A 27,981-nucleotide genomic window follows, 5' to 3' on the forward strand; every position below is an offset into this window, starting at 1 on the left:
ACTGGAGGTAGCCTTCAAACCTACCAATACATCCATTTCGTGCATTGTATCTCCTAATTATCAAAGATTTGTGAGTAGTTCCAAAAAAAAAATTGAGTCTCTCTCACCAATCTTCTCCCCACACCCTCACCCCGCAGCAACGCGATAATGTGGCTGTGACATGGCCTTTCTCTCTAAGGTAGCGTGCTGATGGTAGAAGGGGATGGACGTGATCACTTGACTGTGGGGCCAAAGGAGAAGCTGAGCTGTCTCGAATGTAATACTTGTTTTGCAAAAGTTTGGGGAAATGACTGATCCGTGCCCTGAAGCATGCGTGAAGCCCCCTTCACTCACAGCTGTGCATGAGGAACTGCAAGGAGAAGTGGTGCACTTTTTAACGGAAGTCTTACAGTCCTGTGCCTACCTGGGTAGCCAGGCCATGCAATGTGCACAGGCAATTGTGGGGAGAAATTCTCCCCTCTCTGCTGCTCAATGGCTGCAGGAGCCTTCCCTGCCTTTATATTCTCCTTGTCCCTGTTGTGGGGAGGATCGCATGATCCACATGACAGTGGATTCTGGGGTCCTATCCCTGCAGAGCAGGGCTTTGCACTGTGCGTGAAGTGCACCCCTCAAATCCCCTTTCTTCCCATGCAGTTGAACTGCATCAGTTCTGCTGCCAGAGGATCCCTCCGTTGCCAGAGAAGCTAGGATTGTCCTGCTGTCTGCAAAACAGGGTCTATGGACAAACCTGCTGTAATACACCACATTGACCCTGTGGTTCAAGAATAGCCTATGGATCCGGGGTGGCTGAGGAATTTACCTGCCGCTCCGTTTACGCAACAGATTTCATTGGTTACTGTGGTTATTCTGAAATGGCATGTGCCCATTAAGACATTCTACTGAATGCTGCCGCAGTTCCCCCTGGGGCTGACCATCCTCCACAAAGCTGACCAAAGTGGGTTCGCTCCCATATAGATTCTTAATGGTGTGTCAGAAGATTCTTGTGGCCATTGTGAGATGAATTGTTCTTTCTTACATCCTTTCAGTCAATAAATGAGATCACCCGGTAGCTGAGTGGCAACATTTTTGGCACTAAGCAACAGGGAGGTGTGGGGTGAGCATGATGTTATTTAGATTAGGCAAGCCAGAGCAAAGAGCAGTACTTTCCCAGCAAATGTTATCCGTGGCAGACTCAGATATCAGTGAAAATTATAGGGGAAAATGGAACCACAGCTGCAGCAGCAGTTTGGTGTGATGCTGCTGCTCCTTCTGTTGGGCCATCAGAGCAGTAGCCATACTTGCACTAATGCAGCTTTTGCCCTGGAGTATGGTGTAGTGTCCACCTGTAGTCTTTTCATGGGGACCAATGTTTGGTTGCTACTCCTTATTGGTGTGCACCGGTCTATCATGATCGCCCTAGGGGGGGTGAGCTTATTTATGTTCAGATGAATTAACATGTCAGAAGAATCCTTCTTTCCCAATTTGAAAGAAAGCATCATCTTTTATGTGCACCACCAGCCCCACTTTCTGGTTCGGAGAGCTGCCCAGATGCTTGGTCTTCCTATTAAGTTTGGTGAATTACACCTATATCTGTGGGCAGCCACACTCTGAGGTCTGGATGTGGAATGGCCACACTGGAAGGGAGCCAATGCTGAGGAATTAATCCTATAGCCCCCTAGGCCAAGCCTTCTAGCTATAGTCCTTTGGTGATAGTGCTCAGACAGAGGCACATTCTTCTTTTGGGAATGTAGAATTGTCCTTGCTGCTCTTCACTTTCTTCCTGTTATGAGGAATGTTTTTTGTGCCACATCAGATCAAGAGAGACCTTTTCAGGAGGTCATCTCTCCCCCCTTTCCCCAATTGGACATCATAATCAATGTGAGTCACCAATAGTAGAAAAAGAAGTGTGAAAATTCTACAGGGCAGTAGCCCCAGGGCCATACAGAGAGCAACTATGCCTATAATATGAGGCTTCTTTAGAATCTCAACTGCTGAGGAGGAAAAAGCCGCTCCCAGGCCATGAAATTACAATCTAGAATCTCAAAACATGGGAGACTAATAGGCACTAATTATTTTCTGACTATTTCAGAGAGAGAAACGAAATGCAGTCTCCTTCCAGAGAAATGTGAATTGAAAGGGCTCTGATCCATACAAGGGGTAGCTGAAGAAATACCATCTGACTATTGCCAACCAATCCACTTAAGGGGAAAAAAAAGTGCCTTAAAATGTTTGTTGCTAGCAAACACTTCGAGAAATTCACATTCTCAACTTTGACATTAACACGTTTCATGTATACAGAAGCTGCAGTTTAGCTTGAAAAAAGATATTTCAGGTATTATTAATTTTTGAGTTCGATATTTGGTACAACTCTACAGAAAACTCATGGTGACAGAGGAGATTAGCCTGTTTCTTCAGGGGTCATTTATGCTTTTTTGTCTGCTTGGCTATAGCCATATTTATTATTTCTAATCCACACCTTGCTGCAGAACCATGCGTCAAAATCCTGATCTTTCAGAAAACAACCAAGAAAAACAACCAAAAAAACTAATAACCCCCTTTCTAGCTTTCATGGCAGTAAAAATACCTTAAAAGTATGCTCAGTGGGAATCAGTTCAGTGGTGCCTTCTGGAATCTGCACACAACAGAAACAATAGCTCAGAGGGGTGTGAACATCTCCATTGTTCTCAATAGGATGTTAATTCTGAAGATGACATTTAAAGTGTTAACATTGTAAATTATTTTAATGAGGATCATTTTAATAGAAACATCCAGCCTATTTCCTTACTCCACGTTTCCAACCTGCTACTGCCCGAGCTGCAAAAAGCACCCAGCTGCCCATCCCTCCAGTTCTTTCCTGCCCGAGCCTCCTGTTTCCCTCTTGACAATTTCTACAATGCAGTTGTGATGAGCAGGAGGGGGTCTGCAGGGGCTTGTGGGAGCCCTTTGTTAAAAGCAGGTGGCTTTTCAGGTCCAGGAAGGAGAATTTTGGCTTTTGTTTAAAATAAAAAGTGAGTCTTTAGGCCTTCTTATTGCACAGATAACCTGGACGCTATAAATTGATGTACAGTAACTGCTAGGGTAGAAAGGAATAAACAGCTTGGTTCATCTCTGAAGATCCTCTCCTGCCCCCCATACACACATTCTACTGACGTAAAAGAATAAATAAAGTATAAGTGGGTGGATGGATGGGGTGTACCTGAATAGTCATTTTACTAATTCTTCCCAAAATATTTACATCATCCCGGCTGGTGTGCTCATAATGAAGCTAACTCAGTGACCCGGGAGGGCATTTATTTCTCTGGTCCTCCTCCAGAATGATACAGCTGCTTGTTAAAATGTTTAGCTGCCTTTAAAACTAGGAGCAAGCCAGCTGATTGATTGATACTCACTCAGGAAGCTCCTATACCTAAAGTTGGGTGACATTTTTCGGCCAAAACTTTTTTCAGGGAAAAATGCTGATTCAGTGACACCAAAGTGTTTTGCGAATTCGTGTGGATTTCACCAGATTGTTCATTTTGAATAAATACAAACAAACAGAATCTCAAAGACTCCAAATGTCTCATTTTCAAAAGGCAACTTTGATTTTTCGGCTTGCAATGACTTTTTGTTTCAAAAATTCCTTTAATTTTATCTAAAAAAATCAAGAACATTTTAAAAGGGTTGAAATCAAACAAAACATTTTGTTTGATCAAAAATGAATGCTGTTTTACTTTTCAGTTTGCTGGCAGTTTTCATTTTCTGTCTGACCCCAAACCAACTTTTTTCCACTTTTCAAAATTAGCAACAAAACAAACAAATCCATTATTTACCCTGCGCTAGCCACACCCAAATGCCTGGTGTGAGCGCTGCTCAGGGGAATTCCCCCTCCTACGTCCTCCAGCATTTTGCTAAATCCTCACCTAACCCAATCCTTGCTGGCCACTCCCTGGTACACCAGGGTGGGAGGTAAACGAGTGCAGCTGCCCAGCATGGGAATCTAGAAACCCTCTCCTCTCCCCTGGTGCCTGCCTTCCCAGCCCCAGCTCAGAATAGGAAGAGCTGGTTTGGGAAGGGCCTAGAGCTTCCATCACCACACAAAGAACATCCACTCTCTAATCTGACTCCCATCACAGGCAGGAGATACCCCCTTCCTGACCCCAATCAGCCACTGGAGACCCACTCCCACACCTACCCCCCCATGTCAGAGAAGAGCCATCTACTTTAAGAAACAAAGGGGACTCAATTCTCAGCCAACCATCAACACAGAAGGGACAGGCTGCAGGACATCACCCCTACCTACCAGAATTGCTGCCATCAGAGGCCACAGGACAGCCACCTGCATCGTTGCTACTTCTGTCAGGAAGAGCTGCCAGGTAGGGGAACCACCTCAAGGAGCCTTCTATGAAATGGCGGGTGGGGAAAACCGTAGTGAGTCAAGAGGTGGTTTGCCAGGAAAAGGGGGGGGGGTGGAGTTTTGTGTCGATGAGGATTGTTTGTTGGGGGAAAGGGTGTAGAATTGAACTTTTATGTTTGGGGGCATGGGGAGGGTGTTTACCCAGGGAATGGCACACTTTTGAGGGAGCCCATCGTTAAAATATTGGAAGCACGGCCCTACTTCTGAAGACCTAGGAAGAGTTAGCAGTAATGGTTTATACTCCAGTCAGATCGCAGTGGGGGTGATTCCATTCTGGCTATCTACGTTCAGCTAGAACTCGCAATGGACGCAGAATTCTTCACTGTTGTGCTGCTATACAGTGTTTAAAGGTTTTCAGTGCCAGCGGTGGCTGCATTCAACGATGGATTCAGCGTTCTCTGATTACACAGTTTTATAGCTAGTCTGCTGCTTTGGCTTTTTGGAGAAAAACACTATATAAATGTCTATCACATACAAAGACTCAAAGGTCATATTATAAATACCCCCCAAATCAACATTTAAAACAACAGATTTGGGGTATTATCTTCACTAAATTGCCATGGTTGACATTTTTCATACTTCATGAAGTTAGGAATTCCTGAATGACATTGTTTAGGGCTCTCCTGTCTGGCCATACAGTGTATGGAAAAGAACTCTTCAACTTTGGGCCAGATCATCAGCAGATGTAAATTGGTGTAGCTCCATTGAAGTCACTGATATGTTCCAGCTGAGGATCTAGCCCTTGGTCTTCAGCGTTTCAGCCAACTTGGGAAAGGAATAGCACTGGATAGCAATGCTGTGCAGAACATGCACTTAGTCCCCACTGACAGAGACTTGAGGAAAGGGGAAGCATCTTGTACCAGTAATCCCTTTGGCTCCACTGGTGCTGATGGCCTCTGGGGAGAGGCCCCATAGATATCAATGGGAGTTAAGCACCTAAGTACCTTAAAGGATCTGGGCCTAGGACTCCCAAGTCTTTAGAATAGTAGGTAGATGGGAAAATGTGAAAGGAAAGATCTTGTGGGTCCAAAAATGGCTTGAAGGATCCTGTCCTCTCCCCACCCAGGAATAAGCTGTGATTTGTACTGGAGACAGTATTGGACCTGATATTACATTGGCACAAATGGGACTAGAGACATATATTTTTACACCCAGTTTGGCAAACTTCTGCAGTGCTCTGTTAAAATCAATCTGTCGACAGATGAATGAGGAAATGAAATAATGTATGTGTTTCTTTCAGTAACAGAAAACCACACATTTTTACAGGGAGTCAGAAATACTAATTTTGGATTTCCCAAGAGGGATTTCTTCATAGCGCTGTTCTCTTCCCCGCCTGTATTTTCACAATTCTCCAGATTTAAGACGAAAAACAATACAGTACTGTTCTGGGGTGGGTTGAGGTGAAGTTAATGGTGACTGTACATCTCAGCAACTCCAGTGCAATAAATCCCTACAAGCACCTTGTCATTAGCCAAAAGAAATAGATAAACTCAGGAAATTCAGGGAAACTCATACACTGGAAAGTGTAGAAAATCAAAGTTAAGGTGCCCAAACTAGATTCAGCTCTGGACTTTAGGCTAGTACATGATGTACTCAGTAACCTAAATGTGATCTCCAGATTTTTTTACTACAGAGTGACAAATATATATACACCCTCCCCTGAATAATGTTTTTTTCTGAACTTCTGCTTTTATGATGTCCAATTCATTTCAGGTTTTTAAATAAAATCTTCCCTCTCAGACCTATTTTATCAGTTTTGAAGCTGATATTCCTGTGGTTGAGTATTCAGGCTGGAGTGGCCTAAATCAGGTTTGTAATAGAAATAGAGTGACAACATTAACTGCAGAGTGGCTATTGTCATTCTACAGTGTTACAGAAACAGAAATCTGAGGGGCTGAGCCTGTAGTATTTATACAGACAAAATTCCCATTCACATTTTTTTTTTAAATTTACAGATCAGAGTCTCCAAAGTACTATAGGGATTTTAGATGTGATGTGCAGGCCCTGTTGGTATCAGTGTAAAGGGTGTTAGTGCCCTAATTTAGCACACATCCATGGAATAAAGGTATTCTCCCACCACTGGAGAAAATGATATATTATAAACTATTCCCTTAGGGTGTAGAAAGCCAGTCATTAGTGAGACGTATTACTGTAAGTCACAAAATAGCACTTGATCAGAATAATAATACCTAGCAATTATACAGAGCATGTCATCTGTAGTTCACAAAAGAGGTAAGTATAAATATGCCCTTTCTGTGTATGGGGAAACTGAGGCGGGGTGCAGTAACTTGCCCAAAGTCACCCTGCAGCCCAGTGGAGGAGTTTGAACTAGAATGTAGATCTCCTGGATCTCAATCCAGTCCTCTGTCCACTAGACCATACTGCAGCTCCAAATACATAGCAGAATTTACAAATGCCACAGTGAACTATGAGATAACCTTTTAACCCAGCTATCAAAGTATTTGTAGTTTGTCATGCAAAGCTGATGAAACAAAACATTTTGAAGGTAACAGGATTTTTGGAAACATGCAGATTATATTGGCTCTTGCCTATTGGTTTTTCCATGAACTCCATACACTAATCCTGAATTACAAAAGGCAGTCAGAATTAAGCAGCTATGCATTTCCTTTATAAAATGCCTTAGAGCAGTGGTCCCCAACCTTTCAGTGTGGCGGGCGCCTGACGACTAGCCGCCGAAATGCCGCGGAGGAGCGCGGCCGCCAGACAAGCAGCCGCCGAAATGCCACCGAGAAGCAGCGTCAGCAGCGCTTCTTGACGTTGCCGCTTCTCGGCAGCTGCTTGTCCAGGGCGCTTCCTTGTCAGTAGGCGGGCACACATAGATGCGCCCGCGGGCACCGCGTTGGGGACCACTGCCTTAGAGTGACTCCAACAATGTGGGTAAGTCCCGCAGGACAGATGCTGGCCAAGCTTCAGGGCTAATTACAAAACTCACTTCTTCAAACTAGCCTTCCGACAGTCCCAGCACCAAAACAAATACAATGGAGCAGCGAGAGAGAATTTTGCACCCTTCATAATTTGGAGAGACCTTAGACACCACATGGTGACAGACATCATGTAAGAACGAAATAGGTAGATTGTGACATTGCAAGCTTGCTCTCCCTGCTACAAGGAGCTTCGCCCCTGGAGTAGAAAAACCACCTTTCCAGGGTGAGAGCATGGTTTAATTCTCATGCTAATTAAAACCTTTACCTCTGTCAAGACTGCAAAGAGTGGGTCAGTCATGGTGGTGGGATTTGTGCGGGGGATATGGATGAATGTCCAACAGGTACTGGTCTCAGATCATTAGCTCTTTATAAGCCACTGTAGCAGCCATCAGATGGTAACCACATTTGGCCTGTATGTCCTGAGTCAGAATTGTAGCAGGGATCTAGCAATAAAACACCAGGTGAGTGAGCTAGCCAGTTCCCCATGGCTAAGCGATTTTAACCTCTGGGCAGTGACCCCAAGAGTACTGAGAAATGTCCAGGCTGCTCGTGGCCTGTTTCCACTTCGCTCAGGAAGTGGAGACTTCAAGTGGAGGAGAGGAGATTACAGTCTCACCAGTGTCTCTCTTTCCTTTTAGTCTCAGTGGTAGGAGCCTGGGTTTGCTATGCTGCCAGCATGAAGATTTTGCCTATCCTGGGGCTTTTCCTCCTGCCTGTGGCTGCTCATGGGAAGATCGACGAAAGGTGTGAGCTGGCAAGAGCAATGAAAAGGCTTGGGCTGGATGGATACTGGGGCTACAGCCTGGGTGTAGAATTGAACTTTTATGTTTGGGGGCATGGGGAGGGTGTTTACCCAGGGAATGGCACACTTTTGAGGGAGCCCATCGTTAAAATATTGGAAGCACGGCCCTACTTCTGAAGACCTAGGAAGAGTTAGCAGTAATGGTTTATACTCCAGTCAGATCGCAGTGGGGGTGATTCCATTCTGGCTATCTACGTTCAGCTAGAACTCGCAATGGACGCAGAATTCTTCACTGTTGTGCTGCTATACAGTGTTTAAAGGTTTTCAGTGCCAGCGGTGGCTGCATTCAACGATGGATTCAGCGTTCTCTGATTACACAGTTTTATAGCTAGTCTGCTGCTTTGGCTTTTTGGAGAAAAACACTATATAAATGTCTATCACATACAAAGACTCAAAGGTCATATTATAAATACCCCCCAAATCAACATTTAAAACAACAGATTTGGGGTATTATCTTCACTAAATTGCCATGGTTGACATTTTTCATACTTCATGAAGTTAGGAATTCCTGAATGACATTGTTTAGGGCTCTCCTGTCTGGCCATACAGTGTATGGAAAAGAACTCTTCAACTTTGGGCCAGATCATCAGCAGATGTAAATTGGTGTAGCTCCATTGAAGTCACTGATATGTTCCAGCTGAGGATCTAGCCCTTGGTCTTCAGCGTTTCAGCCAACTTGGGAAAGGAATAGCACTGGATAGCAATGCTGTGCAGAACATGCACTTAGTCCCCACTGACAGAGACTTGAGGAAAGGGGAAGCATCTTGTACCAGTAATCCCTTTGGCTCCACTGGTGCTGATGGCCTCTGGGGAGAGGCCCCATAGATATCAATGGGAGTTAAGCACCTAAGTACCTTAAAGGATCTGGGCCTAGGACTCCCAAGTCTTTAGAATAGTAGGTAGATGGGAAAATGTGAAAGGAAAGATCTTGTGGGTCCAAAAATGGCTTGAAGGATCCTGTCCTCTCCCCACCCAGGAATAAGCTGTGATTTGTACTGGAGACAGTATTGGACCTGATATTACATTGGCACAAATGGGACTAGAGACATATATTTTTACACCCAGCTTGGCAAACTTCTGCAGTGCTCTGTTAAAATCAATCTGTCGACAGATGAATGAGGAAACGAAATAATGTATGTGTTTCTTTCAGTAACAGAAAACCACACATTTTTACAGGGAGTCAGAAATACTAATTTTGGATTTCCCAAGAGGGATTTCTTCATAGCGCTGTTCTCTTCCCTGCCTGTATTTTCACAATTCTCCTGATTTAAGACGAAAAACAATACAGTACTGTTCTGGGGTGGGTTTTGTTTTCCTATCATCTATAAATTGCATGTGTAGTAAGGTACAAATCTAGGCCTGGAGGCTAAGACTGGAGCATCTTAGCTGTATTTGTTATGTGGAAACTGAGGCCCACACCACATACAATCTATCTATGGCATTAAATGGCTCCCATCATCGAAATGTGTGAACACTCCATGCCACCTCCATGAGGTATGGAATGAAAGCACACAGAGACTAAATGACAGAGGAAATCTGTGACAGAATGGGGAAGCCCTAACCACTGGTCCGTCCTTAGTTTCATAATAATAAAGAACAAACCCTAAGTGAAGGAAGCTCTAGTCCATTTGAATTTAGTTTTAGCTTTAGGTGTTGGGATTTTACATCTCGTCACAGTCCATAATCCCCTCATTTGGAAGGATTATTCCAGGGGGAAAAAGGTTGTTGAGGTGAAGTTAATGGTGACTGTACATCTCAGCAACTCCAGTGCAATAAATCCCTACAAGCACCTTGTCACTAGCCAAAAGAAATAGATAAATTCAGGAAATTCAGGGAAACTCATACACTGGAAAGTGTAGAAAATCAAAGTTAAGGTGCCCAAACTAGATTCAGCTCTGGACTTTAGGCTAGTACATGATGTACTCAGTAACCTAAATGTGATCTCCAGATTTTTTTACTACAGAGTGACAAATATATATATACCCTCCCCTGAATAATGTTTTTTTCTGAACTTCTGCTTTTATGATGTCCAATTCATTTCAGGTTTTTAAATAAAATCTTCCCTCTCAGACCTATTTTATCAGTTTTGAAGCTGATATTCCTGTGGTTGAGTATTCAGGCTGGAGTGGCCTAAATCAGGTTTGTAATAGAAATAGAGTGACAACATTAACTGCAGAGTGGCTATTGTCATTCTACAGTGTTACAGAAACAGAAATCTGAGGGGCTGAGCCTGTAGTATTTATACAGACAAAATTCCCATTCACATTTTTTTTTTAAATTTACAGATCAGAGTCTCCAAAGTACTATAGGGATTTTAGATGTGATGTGCAGGCCCTGTTGGTATCAGTGTAAAGGGTGTTAGTGCCCTAATTTAGCACACATCCATGGAATAAAGGTATTCTCCCACCACTGGAGAAAATGATATATTATAAACTATTCCCTTAGGGTGTAGAAAGCCAGTCATTAGTGAGACGTATTACTGTAAGTCACAAAATAGCACTTGATCAGAATAATAATACCTAGCAATTATACAGAGCATGTCATCTGTAGTTCACAAAAGAGGTAAGTATAAATATGCCCTTTCTGTGTATGGGGAAACTGAGGCGGGGTGCAGTAACTTGCCCAAAGTCACCCTGCAGCCCAGTGGAGGAGTTTGAACTAGAATGTAGATCTCCTGGATCTCAATCCAGTCCTCTGTCCACTAGACCATACTGCAGCTCCAAATACATAGCAGAATTTACAAATGCCACAGTGAACTATGAGATAACCTTTTAACCCGGCTATCAAAGTATTTGTAGTTTGTCATGCAAAGCTGATGAAACAAAACATTTTGAAGGTAACAGGATTTTTAGAAACATGCAGATTATATTGGCTCTTGCCTATTGGTTTTTCCATGAACTCCATACACTAATCCTGAATTACAAAAGTCAGTCAGAGTTAAGCAGCTATGCATTTCCTTTATAAAATGCCTTAGAGCAGTGGTCCCCAACCTTTCAGTGTGGCGGGCGCCTGACGACTAGCCGCCGAAATGCCGCGGAGGAGCGCGGCCGCCGGACAAGCAGCCGCCGAAATGCCACCGAGAAGCAGCGTCAGCAGCGCTTCTTGACGTTGCCGCTTCTCGGCAGCTGCTTGTCCAGGGCGCTTCCTTGTCAGTAGGTGGGCGCACATAGATGCGCCCGCGGGCACCGCGTTGGGGACCACTGCCTTAGAGTGACTCCAACAATGTGGGTAAGTCCCGCAGGACAGATGCTGGCCAAGCTTCAGGGCTAACTACAAAACTCACTTCTTCAAACTAGCCTTCCGACAGTCCCAGCACCAAAACAAACACAATGGAGCAGCGAGAGAGAATTTTGCACCCTTCATAATTTGGAGAGACCTTAGACACCACATGGTGACAGACATCATGTAAGAACGAAATAGGTAGATTGTGACATTGCAAGCTTGCTCTCCCTGCTACAAGGAGCTTCGCCCCTGGAGTAGAAAAACCACCTTTCCAGGGTGAGAGCATGGTTTAATTCTCATGCTAATTAAAACCTTTACCTCTGTCAAGACTGCAAAGAGTGGGTCAGTCATGGTGGTGGGATTTGTGCGGGGGATATGGATGAATGTCCAACAGGTACTGGTCTCAGATCATTAGCTCTTTATAAGCCACTGTAGCAGCCATCAGATGGTAACCACATTTGGCCTGTATGTCCTGAGTCAGAATTGTAGCAGGGATCTAGCAATAAAACACCAGGTGAGTGAGCTAGCCAGTTCCCCATGGCTAAGCGATTTTAACCTCTGGGCAGTGACCCCAAGAGTACTGAGAAATGTCCAGGCTGCTCGTGGCCTGTTTCCACTTCGCTCAGGAAGTGGAGACTTCAAGTGGAGGAGAGGAGATTACAGTCTCACCAGTGTCTCTCTTTCCTTTTAGTCTCAGTGGTAGGAGCCTGGGTTTGCTATGCTGCCAGCATGAAGATTTTGCCTATCCTGGGGCTTTTCCTCCTGCCTGTGGCTGCTCATGGGAAGATCGACGAAAGATGTGAGCTGGCAAGAGCAATGAAAAGGCTTGGGCTGGATGGATACTGGGGCTACAGCCTGGGTGTAGAATTGAACTTTTATGTTTGGGGGCATGGGGAGGGTGTTTACCCAGGGAATGGCACACTTTTGAGGGAGCCCATCGTTAAAATATTGGAAGCACGGCCCTACTTCTGAAGACCTAGGAAGAGTTAGCAGTAATGGTTTATACTCCAGTCAGATCGCAGTGGGGGTGATTCCATTCTGGCTATCTACGTTCAGCTAGAACTCGCAATGGACGCAGAATTCTTCACTGTTGTGCTGCTATACAGTGTTTAAAGGTTTTCAGTGCCAGCGGTGGCTGCATTCAACGATGGATTCAGCGTTCTCTGATTACACAGTTTTATAGCTAGTCTGCTGCTTTGGCTTTTTGGAGAAAAACACTATATAAATGTCTATCACATACAAAGACTCAAAGGTCATATTATAAATACCCCCCAAATCAACATTTAAAACAACAGATTTGGGGTATTATCTTCACTAAATTGCCATGGTTGACATTTTTCATACTTCATGAAGTTAGGAATTCCTGAATGACATTGTTTAGGGCTCTCCTGTCTGGCCATACAGTGTATGGAAAAGAACTCTTCAACTTTGGGCCAGATCATCAGCAGATGTAAATTGGTGTAGCTCCATTGAAGTCACTGATATGTTCCAGCTGAGGATCTAGCCCTTGGTCTTCAGCGTTTCAGCCAACTTGGGAAAGGAATAGCACTGGATAGCAATGCTGTGCAGAACATGCACTTAGTCCCCACTGACAGAGACATGAGGAAAGGGGAAGCATCTTGTACCAGTAATCCCTTTGGCTCCACTGGTGCTGATGGCCTCTGGGGAGAGGCCCCATAGATATCAATGGGAGTTAAGTACCTAAGTACCTTAAAGGATCTGGGCCTAGGACTCCCAAGTCTTTAGAATAGTAGGTAGAGGGGAAAATGTGAAAGGAAAGATCTTGTGGGTCCAAAAATGGCTTGAAGGATCCTGTCCTCTCCCCACCCAGGAATAAGCTGTGATTTGTACTGGAGACAGTATTGGACCTGATATTACATTGGCACAAATGGGACTAGAGACATATATTTTTACACCCAGCTTGGCAAACTTCTGCAGTGCTCTGTTAAAATCAATCTGTCGACAGATGAATGAGGAAACGAAATAATGTATGTGTTTCTTTCAGTAACAGAAAACCACACATTTTTACAGGGAGTCAGAAATACTAATTTTGGATTTCCCAAGAGGGATTTCTTCATAGCGCTGTTCTCTTCCCCGCCTGTATTTTCACAATTCTCCTGATTTAAGACGAAAAACAATACAGTACTGTTCTGGGGTGGGTTTTGTTTTCCTATCATCTATAAATTGCATGTGTAGTAAGGTACAAATCTAGGCCTGGAGGCTAAGACTGGAGCATCTTAGCTGTATTTGTTATGTGGAAACTGAGGCCCACACCACATACAATCTATCTATGGCATTAAATGGCTCCCATCATCGAAATGTGTGAACACTCCATGCCACCTCCATGAGGTATGGAATGAAAGCACACAGAGACTAAATGACAGAGGAAATCTGTGACAGAATGGGGAAGCCCTAACAACTGGTCCGTCCTTGGTTTCATAATAATAAAGAACAAACCCTAAGTGAAGGAAGCTCTAGTCCATTTGAATTTAGTTTTAGCTTTAGGTGTTGGGATTTTACATCTCGTCACAGTCCATAATCCCCTCATTTGGAAGGATTATTCCAGGGGGAAAAAGGTTGTTGAGGTGAAGTTAATGGTGACTGTACATCTCAGCAACTCCAGTGCAATAAATCCCTACAAGCACCTTGTCACTAGCCAAAAGAAATAGATAAACTCAGGAAATTCAGGGAAACTCATACACTGGAAAGTGTAGAAAATCAAAGTTAAGGTGCCCAAACTAGATTCAGCTCTGGACTTTAGGCTAGTACATGATGTACTCAGTAACCTAAATGTGATCTCCAGATTTTTTTACTACAGGGTGACAAATATATATACACCCTCCCCTGAATAATGTTTTTTTCTGAACTTCTGCTTTTATGATGTCCAATTCATTTCAGGTTTTTAAATAAAATCTTCCCTCTCAGACCTATTTTATCAGTTTTGAAGCTGATATTCCTGTGGTTGAGTATTCAGGCTGGAGTGGCCTAAATCAGGTTTGTAATAGAAATAGAGTGACAACATTAACTGCAGAGTGGCTATTGTCATTCTACAGTGTTACAGAAACAGAAATCTGAGGGGCTGAGCCTGTAGTATTTATACAGACAAAATTCCCATTCACATTTTTTTTTTAAATTTACAGATCAGAGTCTCCAAAGTACTATAGGGATTTTAGATGTGATGTGCAGGCCCTGTTGGTATCAGTGTAAAGGGTGTTAGTGCCCTAATTTAGCACACATCCATGGAATAAAGGTATTCTCCCACCACTGGAGAAAATGATATATTATAAACTATTCCCTTAGGGTGTAGAAAGCCAGTCATTAGTGAGACGTATTACTGTAAGTCACAAAATAGCACTTGATCAGAATAATAATACCTAGCAATTATACAGAGCATGTCATCTGTAGTTCACAAAAGAGGTAAGTATAAATATGCCCTTTCTGTGTATGGGGAAACTGAGGCGGGGTGCAGTAACTTGCCCAAAGTCACCCTGCAGCCCAGTGGAGGAGTTTGAACTAGAATGTAGATCTCCTGGATCTCAATCCAGTCCTCTGTCCACTAGACCATACTGCAGCTCCAAATACATAGCAGAATTTACAAATGCCACAGTGAACTATGAGATAACCTTTTAACCCGGCTATCAAAGTATTTGTAGTTTGTCATGCAAAGCTGATGAAACAAAACATTTTGAAGGTAACAGGATTTTTAGAAACATGCAGATTATATTGGCTCTTGCCTATTGGTTTTTCCATGAACTCCATACACTAATCCTGAATTACAAAAGGCAGTCAGAGTTAAGCAGCTATGCATTTCCTTTATAAAATGCCTTAGAGCAGTGGTCCCCAACCTTTCAGTGTGGCGGGCGCCTGACGACTAGCCGCCGAAATGCCGCGGAGGAGCGCGGCCGCCGGACAAGCAGCCGCCGAAATGCCACCGAGAAGCAGCGTCAGCAGCGCTTCTTGACGTTGCCGCTTCTCGGCAGCTGCTTGTCCAGGGCGCTTCCTTGTCAGTAGGTGGGCGCACATAGATGCGCCCGCGGGCACCGCGTTGGGGACCACTGCCTTAGAGTGACTCCAACAATGTGGGTAAGTCCCGCAGGACAGATGCTGGCCAAGCTTCAGGGCTAACTACAAAACTCACTTCTTCAAACTAGCCTTCCGACAGTCCCAGCACCAAAACAAACACAATGGAGCAGCGAGAGAGAATTTTGCACCCTTCATAATTTGGAGAGACCTTAGACACCACATGGTGACAGACATCATGTAAGAACGAAATAGGTAGATTGTGACATTGCAAGCTTGCTCTCCCTGCTACAAGGAGCTTCGCCCCTGGAGTAGAAAAACCACCTTTCCAGGGTGAGAGCATGGTTTAATTCTCATGCTAATTAAAACCTTTACCTCTGTCAAGACTGCAAAGAGTGGGTCAGTCATGGTGGTGGGATTTGTGCGGGGGATATGGATGAATGTCCAACAGGTACTGGTCTCAGATCATTAGCTCTTTATAAGCCACTGTAGCAGCCATCAGATGGTAACCACATTTGGCCTGTATGTCCTGAGTCAGAATTGTAGCAGGGATCTAGCAATAAAACACCAGGTGAGTGAGCTAGCCAGTTCCCCATGGCTAAGCGATTTTAACCTCTGGGCAGTGACCCCAAGAGTACTGAGAAATGTCCAGGCTGCTCGTGGCCTGTTTCCACTTCGCTCAGGAAGTGGAGACTTCAAGTGGAGGAGAGGAGATTACAGTCTCACCAGTGTCTCTCTTTCCTTTTAGTCTCAGTGGTAGGAGCCTGGGTTTGCTATGCTGCCAGCATGAAGATTTTGCCTATCCTGGGGCTTTTCCTCCTGCCTGTGGCTGCTCATGGGAAGATCGACGAAAGATGTGAGCTGGCAAGAGCAATGAAAAGGCTTGGGCTGGATGGATACTGGGGCTACAGCCTGGGTGTAGAATTGAACTTTTATGTTTGGGGGCATGGGGAGGGTGTTTACCCAGGGAATGGCACACTTTTGAGGGAGCCCATCGTTAAAATATTGGAAGCACGGCCCTACTTCTGAAGACCTAGGAAGAGTTAGCAGTAATGGTTTATACTCCAGTCAGATCGCAGTGGGGGTGATTCCATTCTGGCTATCTACGTTCAGCTAGAACTCGCAATGGACGCAGAATTCTTCACTGTTGTGCTGCTATACAGTGTTTAAAGGTTTTCAGTGCCAGCGGTGGCTGCATTCAACGATGGATTCAGCGTTCTCTGATTACACAGTTTTATAGCTAGTCTGCTGCTTTGGCTTTTTGGAGAAAAACACTATATAAATGTCTATCACATACAAAGACTCAAAGGTCATATTATAAATACCCCCCAAATCAACATTTAAAACAACAGATTTGGGGTATTATCTTCACTAAATTGCCATGGTTGACATTTTTCATACTTCATGAAGTTAGGAATTCCTGAATGACATTGTTTAGGGCTCTCCTGTCTGGCCATACAGTGTATGGAAAAGAACTCTTCAACTTTGGGCCAGATCATCAGCAGATGTAAATTGGTGTAGCTCCATTGAAGTCACTGATATGTTCCAGCTGAGGATCTAGCCCTTGGTCTTCAGCGTTTCAGCCAACTTGGGAAAGGAATAGCACTGGATAGCAATGCTGTGCAGAACATGCACTTAGTCCCCACTGACAGAGACATGAGGAAAGGGGAAGCATCTTGTACCAGTAATCCCTTTGGCTCCACTGGTGCTGATGGCCTCTGGGGAGAGGCCCCATAGATATCAATGGGAGTTAAGTACCTAAGTACCTTAAAGGATCTGGGCCTAGGACTCCCAAGTCTTTAGAATAGTAGGTAGAGGGGAAAATGTGAAAGGAAAGATCTTGTGGGTCCAAAAATGGCTTGAAGGATCCTGTCCTCTCCCCACCCAGGAATAAGCTGTGATTTGTACTGGAGACAGTATTGGACCTGATATTACATTGGCACAAATGGGACTAGAGACATATATTTTTACACCCAGCTTGGCAAACTTCTGCAGTGCTCTGTTAAAATCAATCTGTCGACAGATGAATGAGGAAACGAAATAATGTATGTGTTTCTTTCAGTAACAGAAAACCACACATTTTTACAGGGAGTCAGAAATACTAATTTTGGATTTCCCAAGAGGGATTTCTTCATAGCGCTGTTCTCTTCCCCGCCTGTATTTTCACAATTCTCCTGATTTAAGACGAAAAACAATACAGTACTGTTCTGGGGTGGGTTTTGTTTTCCTATCATCTATAAATTGCATGTGTAGTAAGGTACAAATCTAGGCCTGGAGGCTAAGACTGGAGCATCTTAGCTGTATTTGTTATGTGGAAACTGAGGCCCACACCACATACAATCTATCTATGGCATTAAATGGCTCCCATCATCGAAATGTGTGAACACTCCATGCCACCTCCATGAGGTATGGAATGAAAGCACACAGAGACTAAATGACAGAGGAAATCTGTGACAGAATGGGGAAGCCCTAACAACTGGTCCGTCCTTGGTTTCATAATAATAAAGAACAAACCCTAAGTGAAGGAAGCTCTAGTCCATTTGAATTTAGTTTTAGCTTTAGGTGTTGGGATTTTACATCTCGTCACAGTCCATAATCCCCTCATTTGGAAGGATTATTCCAGGGGGAAAAAGGTTGTTGAGGTGAAGTTAATGGTGACTGTACATCTCAGCAACTCCAGTGCAATAAATCCCTACAAGCACCTTGTCACTAGCCAAAAGAAATAGATAAACTCAGGAAATTCAGGGAAACTCATACACTGGAAAGTGTAGAAAATCAAAGTTAAGGTGCCCAAACTAGATTCAGCTCTGGACTTTAGGCTAGTACATGATGTACTCAGTAACCTAAATGTGATCTCCAGATTTTTTTACTACAGGGTGACAAATATATATACACCCTCCCCTGAATAATGTTTTTTTCTGAACTTCTGCTTTTATGATGTCCAATTCATTTCAGGTTTTTAAATAAAATCTTCCCTCTCAGACCTATTTTATCAGTTTTGAAGCTGATATTCCTGTGGTTGAGTATTCAGGCTGGAGTGGCCTAAATCAGGTTTGTAATAGAAATAGAGTGACAACATTAACTGCAGAGTGGCTATTGTCATTCTACAGTGTTACAGAAACAGAAATCTGAGGGGCTGAGCCTGTAGTATTTATACAGACAAAATTCCCATTCACATTTTTTTTTTAAATTTACAGATCAGAGTCTCCAAAGTACTATAGGGATTTTAGATGTGATGTGCAGGCCCTGTTGGTATCAGTGTAAAGGGTGTTAGTGCCCTAATTTAGCACACATCCATGGAATAAAGGTATTCTCCCACCACTGGAGAAAATGATATATTATAAACTATTCCCTTAGGGTGTAGAAAGCCAGTCATTAGTGAGACGTATTACTGTAAGTCACAAAATAGCACTTGATCAGAATAATAATACCTAGCAATTATACAGAGCATGTCATCTGTAGTTCACAAAAGAGGTAAGTATAAATATGCCCTTTCTGTGTATGGGGAAACTGAGGCGGGGTGCAGTAACTTGCCCAAAGTCACCCTGCAGCCCAGTGGAGGAGTTTGAACTAGAATGTAGATCTCCTGGATCTCAATCCAGTCCTCTGTCCACTAGACCATACTGCAGCTCCAAATACATAGCAGAATTTACAAATGCCACAGTGAACTATGAGATAACCTTTTAACCCGGCTATCAAAGTATTTGTAGTTTGTCATGCAAAGCTGATGAAACAAAACATTTTGAAGGTAACAGGATTTTTAGAAACATGCAGATTATATTGGCTCTTGCCTATTGGTTTTTCCATGAACTCCATACACTAATCCTGAATTACAAAAGGCAGTCAGAGTTAAGCAGCTATGCATTTCCTTTATAAAATGCCTTAGAGCAGTGGTCCCCAACCTTTCAGTGTGGCGGGCGCCTGACGACTAGCCGCCGAAATGCCGCGGAGGAGCGCGGCCGCCGGACAAGCAGCCGCCGAAATGCCACCGAGAAGCAGCGTCAGCAGCGCTTCTTGACGTTGCCGCTTCTCGGCAGCTGCTTGTCCAGGGCGCTTCCTTGTCAGTAGGTGGGCGCACATAGATGCGCCCGCGGGCACCGCGTTGGGGACCACTGCCTTAGAGTGACTCCAACAATGTGGGTAAGTCCCGCAGGACAGATGCTGGCCAAGCTTCAGGGCTAACTACAAAACTCACTTCTTCAAACTAGCCTTCCGACAGTCCCAGCACCAAAACAAACACAATGGAGCAGCGAGAGAGAATTTTGCACCCTTCATAATTTGGAGAGACCTTAGACACCACATGGTGACAGACATCATGTAAGAACGAAATAGGTAGATTGTGACATTGCAAGCTTGCTCTCCCTGCTACAAGGAGCTTCGCCCCTGGAGTAGAAAAACCACCTTTCCAGGGTGAGAGCATGGTTTAATTCTCATGCTAATTAAAACCTTTACCTCTGTCAAGACTGCAAAGAGTGGGTCAGTCATGGTGGTGGGATTTGTGCGGGGGATATGGATGAATGTCCAACAGGTACTGGTCTCAGATCATTAGCTCTTTATAAGCCACTGTAGCAGCCATCAGATGGTAACCACATTTGGCCTGTATGTCCTGAGTCAGAATTGTAGCAGGGATCTAGCAATAAAACACCAGGTGAGTGAGCTAGCCAGTTCCCCATGGCTAAGCGATTTTAACCTCTGGGCAGTGACCCCAAGAGTACTGAGAAATGTCCAGGCTGCTCGTGGCCTGTTTCCACTTCGCTCAGGAAGTGGAGACTTCAAGTGGAGGAGAGGAGATTACAGTCTCACCAGTGTCTCTCTTTCCTTTTAGTCTCAGTGGTAGGAGCCTGGGTTTGCTATGCTGCCAGCATGAAGGTTTTGCCTATCCTGGGGCTTTTCCTCCTGCCTGTGGCTGCTCATGGGAAGATCGACGAAAGGTGTGAGCTGGCAAGAGCAATGAAAAGGCTTGGGCTGGATGGATACTGGGGCTACAGCCTGGGTGTAGAATTGAACTTTTATGTTTGGGGGCATGGGGAGGGTGTTTACCCAGGGAATGGCACACTTTTGAGGGAGCCCATCGTTAAAATATTGGAAGCACGGCCCTACTTCTGAAGACCTAGGAAGAGTTAGCAGTAATGGTTTATACTCCAGTCAGATCGCAGTGGGGGTGATTCCATTCTGGCTATCTACGTTCAGCTAGAACTCGCAATGGACGCAGAATTCTTCACTGTTGTGCTGCTATACAGTGTTTAAAGGTTTTCAGTGCCAGCGGTGGCTGCATTCAACGATGGATTCAGCGTTCTCTGATTACACAGTTTTATAGCTAGTCTGCTGCTTTGGCTTTTTGGAGAAAAACACTATATAAATGTCTATCACATACAAAGATCAAAGGTCATATTATAAATACCCCCCAAATCAACATTTAAAACAACAGATTTGGGGTATTATCTTCACTAAATTGCCATGGTTGACATTTTTCATACTTCATGAAGTTAGGAATTCCTGAATGACATTGTTTAGGGCTCTCCTGTCTGGCCATACAGTGTATGGAAAAGAACTCTTCAACTTTGGGCCAGATCATCAGCAGATGTAAATTGGTGTAGCTCCATTGAAGTCACTGATATGTTCCAGCTGAGGATCTAGCCCTTGGTCTTCAGCGTTTCAGCCAACTTGGGAAAGGAATAGCACTGGATAGCAATGCTGTGCAGAACATGCACTTAGTCCCCACTGACAGAGACATGAGGAAAGGGGAAGCATCTTGTACCAGTAATCCCTTTGGCTCCACTGGTGCTGATGGCCTCTGGGGAGAGGCCCCATAGATATCAATGGGAGTTAAGCACCTAAGTACCTTAAAGGATCTGGGCCTAGGACTCCCAAGTCTTTAGAATAGTAGGTAGAGGGGAAAATGTGAAAGGAAAGATCTTGTGGGTCCAAAAATGGCTTGAAGGATCCTGTCCTCTCCCCACCCAGGAATAAGCTGTGATTTGTACTGGAGACAGTATTGGACCTGATATTACATTGGCACAAATGGGACTAGAGACATATATTTTTACACCCAGTTTGGCAAACTTCTGCAGTGCTCTGTTAAAATCAATCTATCGACAGATGAATGAGGAAACGAAATAATGTATGTGTTTCTTTCAGTAACAGAAAACCACACATTTTTACAGGGAGTCAGAAATACTAATTTTGGATTTCCCAAGAGGGATTTCTTCATAGCGCTGTTCTCTTCCCCGCCTGTATTTTCACAATTCTCCTGATTTAAGACGAAAAACAATACAGTACTGTTCTGGGGTGGGTTTTGTTTTCCTATCATCTATAAATTGCATGTGTAGTAAGGTACAAATCTAGGCCTGGAGGCTAAGACTGGAGCATCTTAGCTGTATTTGTTATGTGGAAACTGAGGCCCACACCACATACAATCTATCTATGGCATTAAATGGCTCCCATCATCGAAATGTGTGAACACTCCATGCCACCTCCATGAGGTATGGAATGAAAGCACACAGAGACTAAATGACAGAGGAAATCTGTGACAGAATGGGGAAGCCCTAACCACTGGTCCGTCCTTGGTTTCATAATAATAAAGAACAAACCCTAAGTGAAGGAAGCTCTAGTCCATTTGAATTTAGTTTTAGCTTTAGGTGTTGGGATTTTACATCTCGTCACAGTCCATAATCCCCTCATTTGGAAGGATTATTCCAGGGGGAAAAAGGTTGTTGAGGTGAAGTTAATGGTGACTGTACATCTCAGCAACTCCAGTGCAATAAATCCCTACAAGCACCTTGTCACTAGCCAAAAGAAATAGATAAACTCAGGAAATTCAGGGAAACTCATACACTGGAAAGTGTAGAAAATCAAAGTTAAGGTGCCCAAACTAGATTCAGCTCTGGACTTTAGGCTAGTACATGATGTACTCAGTAACCTAAATGTGATCTCCAGATTTTTTTACTACAGAGTGACAAATATATATACACCCTCCCCTGAATAATGTTTTTTTCTGAACTTCTGCTTTTATGATGTCCAATTCATTTCAGGTTTTTAAATAAAATCTTCCCTCTCAGACCTATTTTATCAGTTTTGAAGCTGATATTCCTGTGGTTGAGTATTCAGGCTGGAGTGGCCTAAATCAGGTTTGTAATAGAAATAGAGTGACAACATTAACTGCAGAGTGGCTATTGTCATTCTACAGTGTTACAGAAACAGAAATCTGAGGGGCTGAGCCTGTAGTATTTATACAGACAAAATTCCCATTCACATTTTTTTTTTAAATTTACAGATCAGAGTCTCCAAAGTACTATAGGGATTTTAGATGTGATGTGCAGGCCCTGTTGGTATCAGTGTAAAGGGTGTTAGTGCCCTAATTTAGCACACATCCATGGAATAAAGGTATTCTCCCACCACTGGAGAAAATGATATATTATAAACTATTCCCTTAGGGTGTAGAAAGCCAGTCATTAGTGAGACGTATTACTGTAAGTCACAAAATAGCACTTGATCAGAATAATAATACCTAGCAATTATACAGAGCATGTCATCTGTAGTTCACAAAAGAGGTAAGTATAAATATGCCCTTTCTGTGTATGGGGAAACTGAGGCGGGGTGCAGTAACTTGCCCAAAGTCACCCTGCAGCCCAGTGGAGGAGTTTGAACTAGAATGTAGATCTCCTGGATCTCAATCCAGTCCTCTGTCCACTAGACCATACTGCAGCTCCAAATACATAGCAGAATTTACAAATGCCACAGTGAACTATGAGATAACCTTTTAACCCAGCTATCAAAGTATTTGTAGTTTGTCATGCAAAGCTGATGAAACAAAACATTTTGAAGGTAACAGGATTTTTAGAAACATGCAGATTATATTGGCTCTTGCCTATTGGTTTTTCCATGAACTCCATACACTAATCCTGAATTACAAAAGGCAGTCAGAGTTAAGCAGCTATGCATTTCCTTTATAAAATGCCTTAGAGCAGTGGTCCCCAGCCGCCGAAATGCCACCGAGAAGCAGCGTCAGCAGCGCTTCTTGACGTTGCCGCTTCTCGGCAGCTGCTTGTCCAGGGCGCTTCCTTGTCAGTAGGCGGGCGCACATAGATGCGCCCGCGGGCACCGCGTTGGGGACCACTGCCTTAGAGTGACTCCAACAATGTGGGTAAGTCCCGCAGGACAGATGCTGGCCAAGCTTCAGGGCTAAATACAAAACTCACTTCTTCAAACTAGCCTCCCGACAGTCCCAGCACCAAAACAAACACAATGGAGCAGCGAGAGAGAATTTTGCACCCTTCATAATTTGGAGAGACCTTAGACACCACATGGTGACAGACATCATGTAAGAACGAAATAGGTAGATTGTGACATTGCAAGCTTGCTCTCCCTGCTACAAGGAGCTTCACCCCTGGAGTAGAAAAACCACCTTTCCAGGGTGAGAGCATGGTTTAATTCTCATGCTAATTAAAACCTTTACCTCTGTCAAGACTGCAAAGAGTGGGTCAGTCATGGTGGTGGGATTTGTGCGGGGGATATGGATGAATGTCCAACAGGTACTGGTCTCAGATCATTAGCTCTTTATAAGCCACTGTAGCAGCCATCAGATGGTAACCACATTTGGCCTGTATGTCCTGAGTCAGAATTGTAGCAGGGATCTAGCAATAAAACACCAGGTGAGTGAGCTAGCCAGTTCCCCATGGCTAAGCGATTTTAACCTCTGGGCAGTGACCCCAAGAGTACTGAGAAATGTCCAGGCTGCTCGTGGCCTGTTTCCACTTCGCTCAGGAAGTGGAGACTTCAAGTGGAGGAGAGGAGATTACAGTCTCACCAGTGTCTCTCTTTCCTTTTAGTCTCAGTGGTAGGAGCCTGGGTTTGCTACGCTGCCAGCATGAAGGTTTTGCCTATCCTGGGGCTTTTCCTCCTGCCTGTGGCTGCTCATGGGAAGATCGACGAAAGGTGTGAGCTGGCAAGAGCAATGAAAAGGCTTGGGCTGGATGGATACTGGGGCTACAGCCTGGGACACTGTAAGTCTGCTGCCTTGGAGGAGATGTCCATGTGATTCAGAGGATGGGCAGGTGATTTACCCATTGAATTAATCCTAGACATTAGAGATGGAAAAACCTCCTAGGTTATCTAGTCTGTCCTTCTCGGCACAGGCTGGTTCCCTGCAGTGTATTGCCTACAGCTGTGCTCAGCCTTGTTTAAAATGTCCCAAGCAATGGGAATACCACTTCTTCCCTGATACCCTCCCACAGTTAAACAGATTGCACTGTCAGGAACCTTTTCCTGACACCAGTCTGAGAGACCTTTCCCCCAATTCCATCGCATTATTCCTAGTTATAGCCTTTGTACAATTCCACGTTTGATGTCTGCACCCCTCACGCTCTGCTCTTTGAGCCTCACTGTAGCTGAGCAGGGAGACAGTGCTGGACTTGAGATGCAGAGCACAGCACAAGGCCTGGGTGGGAGGATCACCAGCAGCAGCTCAAAACCCCCAATTCAAACTTGTGTGATTAAATTCGAGACGATGGGCTGAGGGAGAGGGATCCTTGGAGAGCCTGGATGGAGAGTAAGGGGTGGGGCAGTTTAGAAGTGAGGAAGAGAGGGGGAATCGGGACTCATAGAAGAGCACATAAGATGAGTGGGCCCCACGGGAAAGAGAAGGGTGAGGGCCTTTCTTCATTTGTTAGCAGTGATAGGAAATTATTATTCAACCAGTTTGTTTTTAAGGTTTGTTTACCTGTGTTCTGAGCCACAATCCAGAGAGTTAAACACACATGATGTTTATGCGGCCTTGAATATCTCAAATCAAAGACTCCTTCCTTCTAACCTGACTAATTCAGATCCACTTGCTGTAAATGAGGAAAGAATAAGGGTGCTCTGGTTAAAGTTTACCATCATTGCTAATACTTATGCAGCGCCATCTATGGAAACAAAGGTGACGGCACTAGCGTAGATAAAACTTCAGCAGGTGCTGTGGTTTAGACCTATTTTCAACAGGAATGGACAAGGCAGTATTAAAATGCCAATGGCTACCTGGAGCCCTCTTTACAGTAGGTCTTTCACCATTGATCCTCCCCCTGTTGGAAACAGCAGGAAAGAAATGTTCCATCTCACTTAACTGCATTTTATGAGTTTTATGCATTTTACACGCAGAGCCATTCCCTGCCAGAGAAATGTTGATGTTTCCCCATGTCTTTCCTTAGTAATATTTATTGGTTTTGATTTGCATGTTAATAATATTTTCTTTAGAAAGGTGTTGCTATCTCTGTAGCATTTTACCCCAAAACACTGGTGTTTCCTTCAAAGATGTAGGCCCCATGCAGTGTTCAGATGACAATCAAAAGTTTTATATATAGAATGGTTTTTCTTACACTTCATATTTAATAAGGATTGTGACTCTTATGAGAATAAAGGGAAGAAAAGCTGGCTGTGTGTACTTTGTATTAAATCATTTGCATAATCTACAAACAGGTGATAAGGGGTGTTTAGATCCATATTTCTGTAAAATATCAAGCTATGAGGAGTTTTTATCAGCAGAGAAAATACATCAATCTGTGTGTGGTTATTTTTTTAAAACGGAACCTTCACAAGGGTGTGCACAGCAAGATACGAGAGCGACTTTAACACAGGTGCCACGCATTATAGCTAACCTTCCAGAAGCACTGACTATGGGATTTTTCAAATCAACAGCTGCTGGTGGTGCAATGATGGCAAGACTCCAAGAGCCAAGAACGCATGTGGAATCCAGTGTCGTGGTAGGTGCAAAGTAATCTGCTTGACACCATTACATTGTTCACTCTGTTTGTGTGTTACATCCCTTTCTCCCACGGTGCGTCTGTCTCTCTATTGTATTGTAAGCTCTTCAAAACAAGGACTATCTGCTACTCTGTGCTTGCACAGGGCCTAACACCACAGGCCCCATTCTTGGTTGGTCCTTAGATGCCACAGTAATAAATGTGATTGATTAATACAGAAATTAGTTTTTATTATTATTTATCAGTTTTAAGATGACTGATTCAAAAAAATGAAGAGGAAAATGTTGATTTTTTTCCTCCCACTATATTTACTACTGTATTTCTTTTTTAGCCTTACTGACAGCAGACGTTACAACGAGTGTAAACTGTGCAAAGAGAATTGTTCGCGCTTCCAATGGCATGAGTGCATGGTATGTTTAAAACTATTACAAGAACTAGTAACAGTGACATACTTGTATGTGTAAACTTAGGGGGAGACTACTTAGAGAAATGTATTTCTTGATCATCTGAGGTTCCCCAGGAGTTCAAATCCCAGTTCAAACACCAATGTAACAAATCCATAACTACCAAGAGCTTCAAGATTATGTCTGTGCAACACAGCAGGGCCACTTGATATTTCATTGTGGCAGTGGGGATAGAACTTACATCACTTTAGCCCCCTCCAGCTGGAGCTAAAAGGGAATGTGCGTTAGTTCTATTTAGCAAGATAGAGCTTCTGGCACAAAACTGAGTAAATTTGATTCCATCCAGTAAAGAGCAGTGGTACAAATGGTACAGAAGATGCACCAATTGGTACACCAATCCTCTGTGGCAGGAATAGCAGCTCGTAAGTGGGCCTTTGACAACCATCTGGCAACTTTTTAGGAAGTGTTGGCAGACTCGGGATTTATTCAGGCATGCATAGCTCCAGGATCCAGTTGAGCCATGCAGAGTAGGCAGGCGCTGTGCCAGGATTGGGCCAGTAGCAAATTACTTGTTATATTAGCTTGTCTCTCTGCAGAAAAGTTAAAAGTACATAAATTTCAGGTGTGTTTTTTTTTCGGGGGGGGGGGGGCGCTCTGCACTAATTGATGAACTTGCCACAATCAATTAACATGATTTTTAACTCACACAGGGTGCCGTGGAAAAAGTACTGCGGAGGACGAGATGTCTCCCGGTGGATCAAGGGCTGCAAGCTGTAAAATGTTGGGATTTATCCCAGCTTGGTTCCCTTGCAAATAAGCAGCTTTTCACATAGAGCAAAATGTTCCCTCTGCTTCTTCCCTTTTACAATTAATCATGTTCAAAATAAAACAAACTCAGGAGAAAGGTGTGCAGGGCAACTGACTGGTGAAATGCAAATATTTTACTCCTTGCTGGTAAGACTGTGGATCTTTCCATGTAACGAGCTATGGTAACTTATTTTGTGTTATACAAAGTTCAAAAAATATATGATTACCTCTATATTATATATGCATATCCAGATAAGTCAGATCTGTTTTTCCTCTATGAGATCCTGCTACTATTTTGTTGTGCTAATTAGTAGTATTATGTCATCTTGCTTGAGAGCTCACATTCATTACAATCAATACAATTACTTACTTTGCACATCATTTTTGTGATTATTGGTTAATATACAAGAGAAACTGAATATGAGATTATGAACTTGGGCCCTTTGAAGAACTGGCCCTGGCACTATGAAATAAAGAATGTGAGAGAAACATGTCATTGGGAGACTACATGTTTTCTCTCTTGAGTATCATAGTTTGTAAAAATATGGTGGGGAATTGTAATGTGTTATATATAATTATATTGCAAAAACACACATATGGGTTTAAAAAAAATCTGTTAAGGTTGTTAAGCAAATACACTCATGTCACTCATCATATGATTTACACAACCCAA

The 27,981-nt window shown here is 43.6% G+C and overlaps 1 pseudogene; it reads left to right on the plus strand.

Moving 5' to 3' along the window:
• The first annotated feature begins 4,288 nt into the window (after positions 1-4,288).
• LOC135884574 (lysozyme C-like) lies at positions 4,289-27,359 on the plus strand (annotated as a pseudogene).
• Positions 27,360-27,981: the final 622 nt, after the last annotated feature.

This window comes from Emys orbicularis, chromosome 1, assembly GCF_028017835.1.
Source record: "Emys orbicularis isolate rEmyOrb1 chromosome 1, rEmyOrb1.hap1, whole genome shotgun sequence".
In the NCBI taxonomy this organism is placed as follows: domain Eukaryota; kingdom Metazoa; phylum Chordata; order Testudines; family Emydidae; genus Emys; species Emys orbicularis.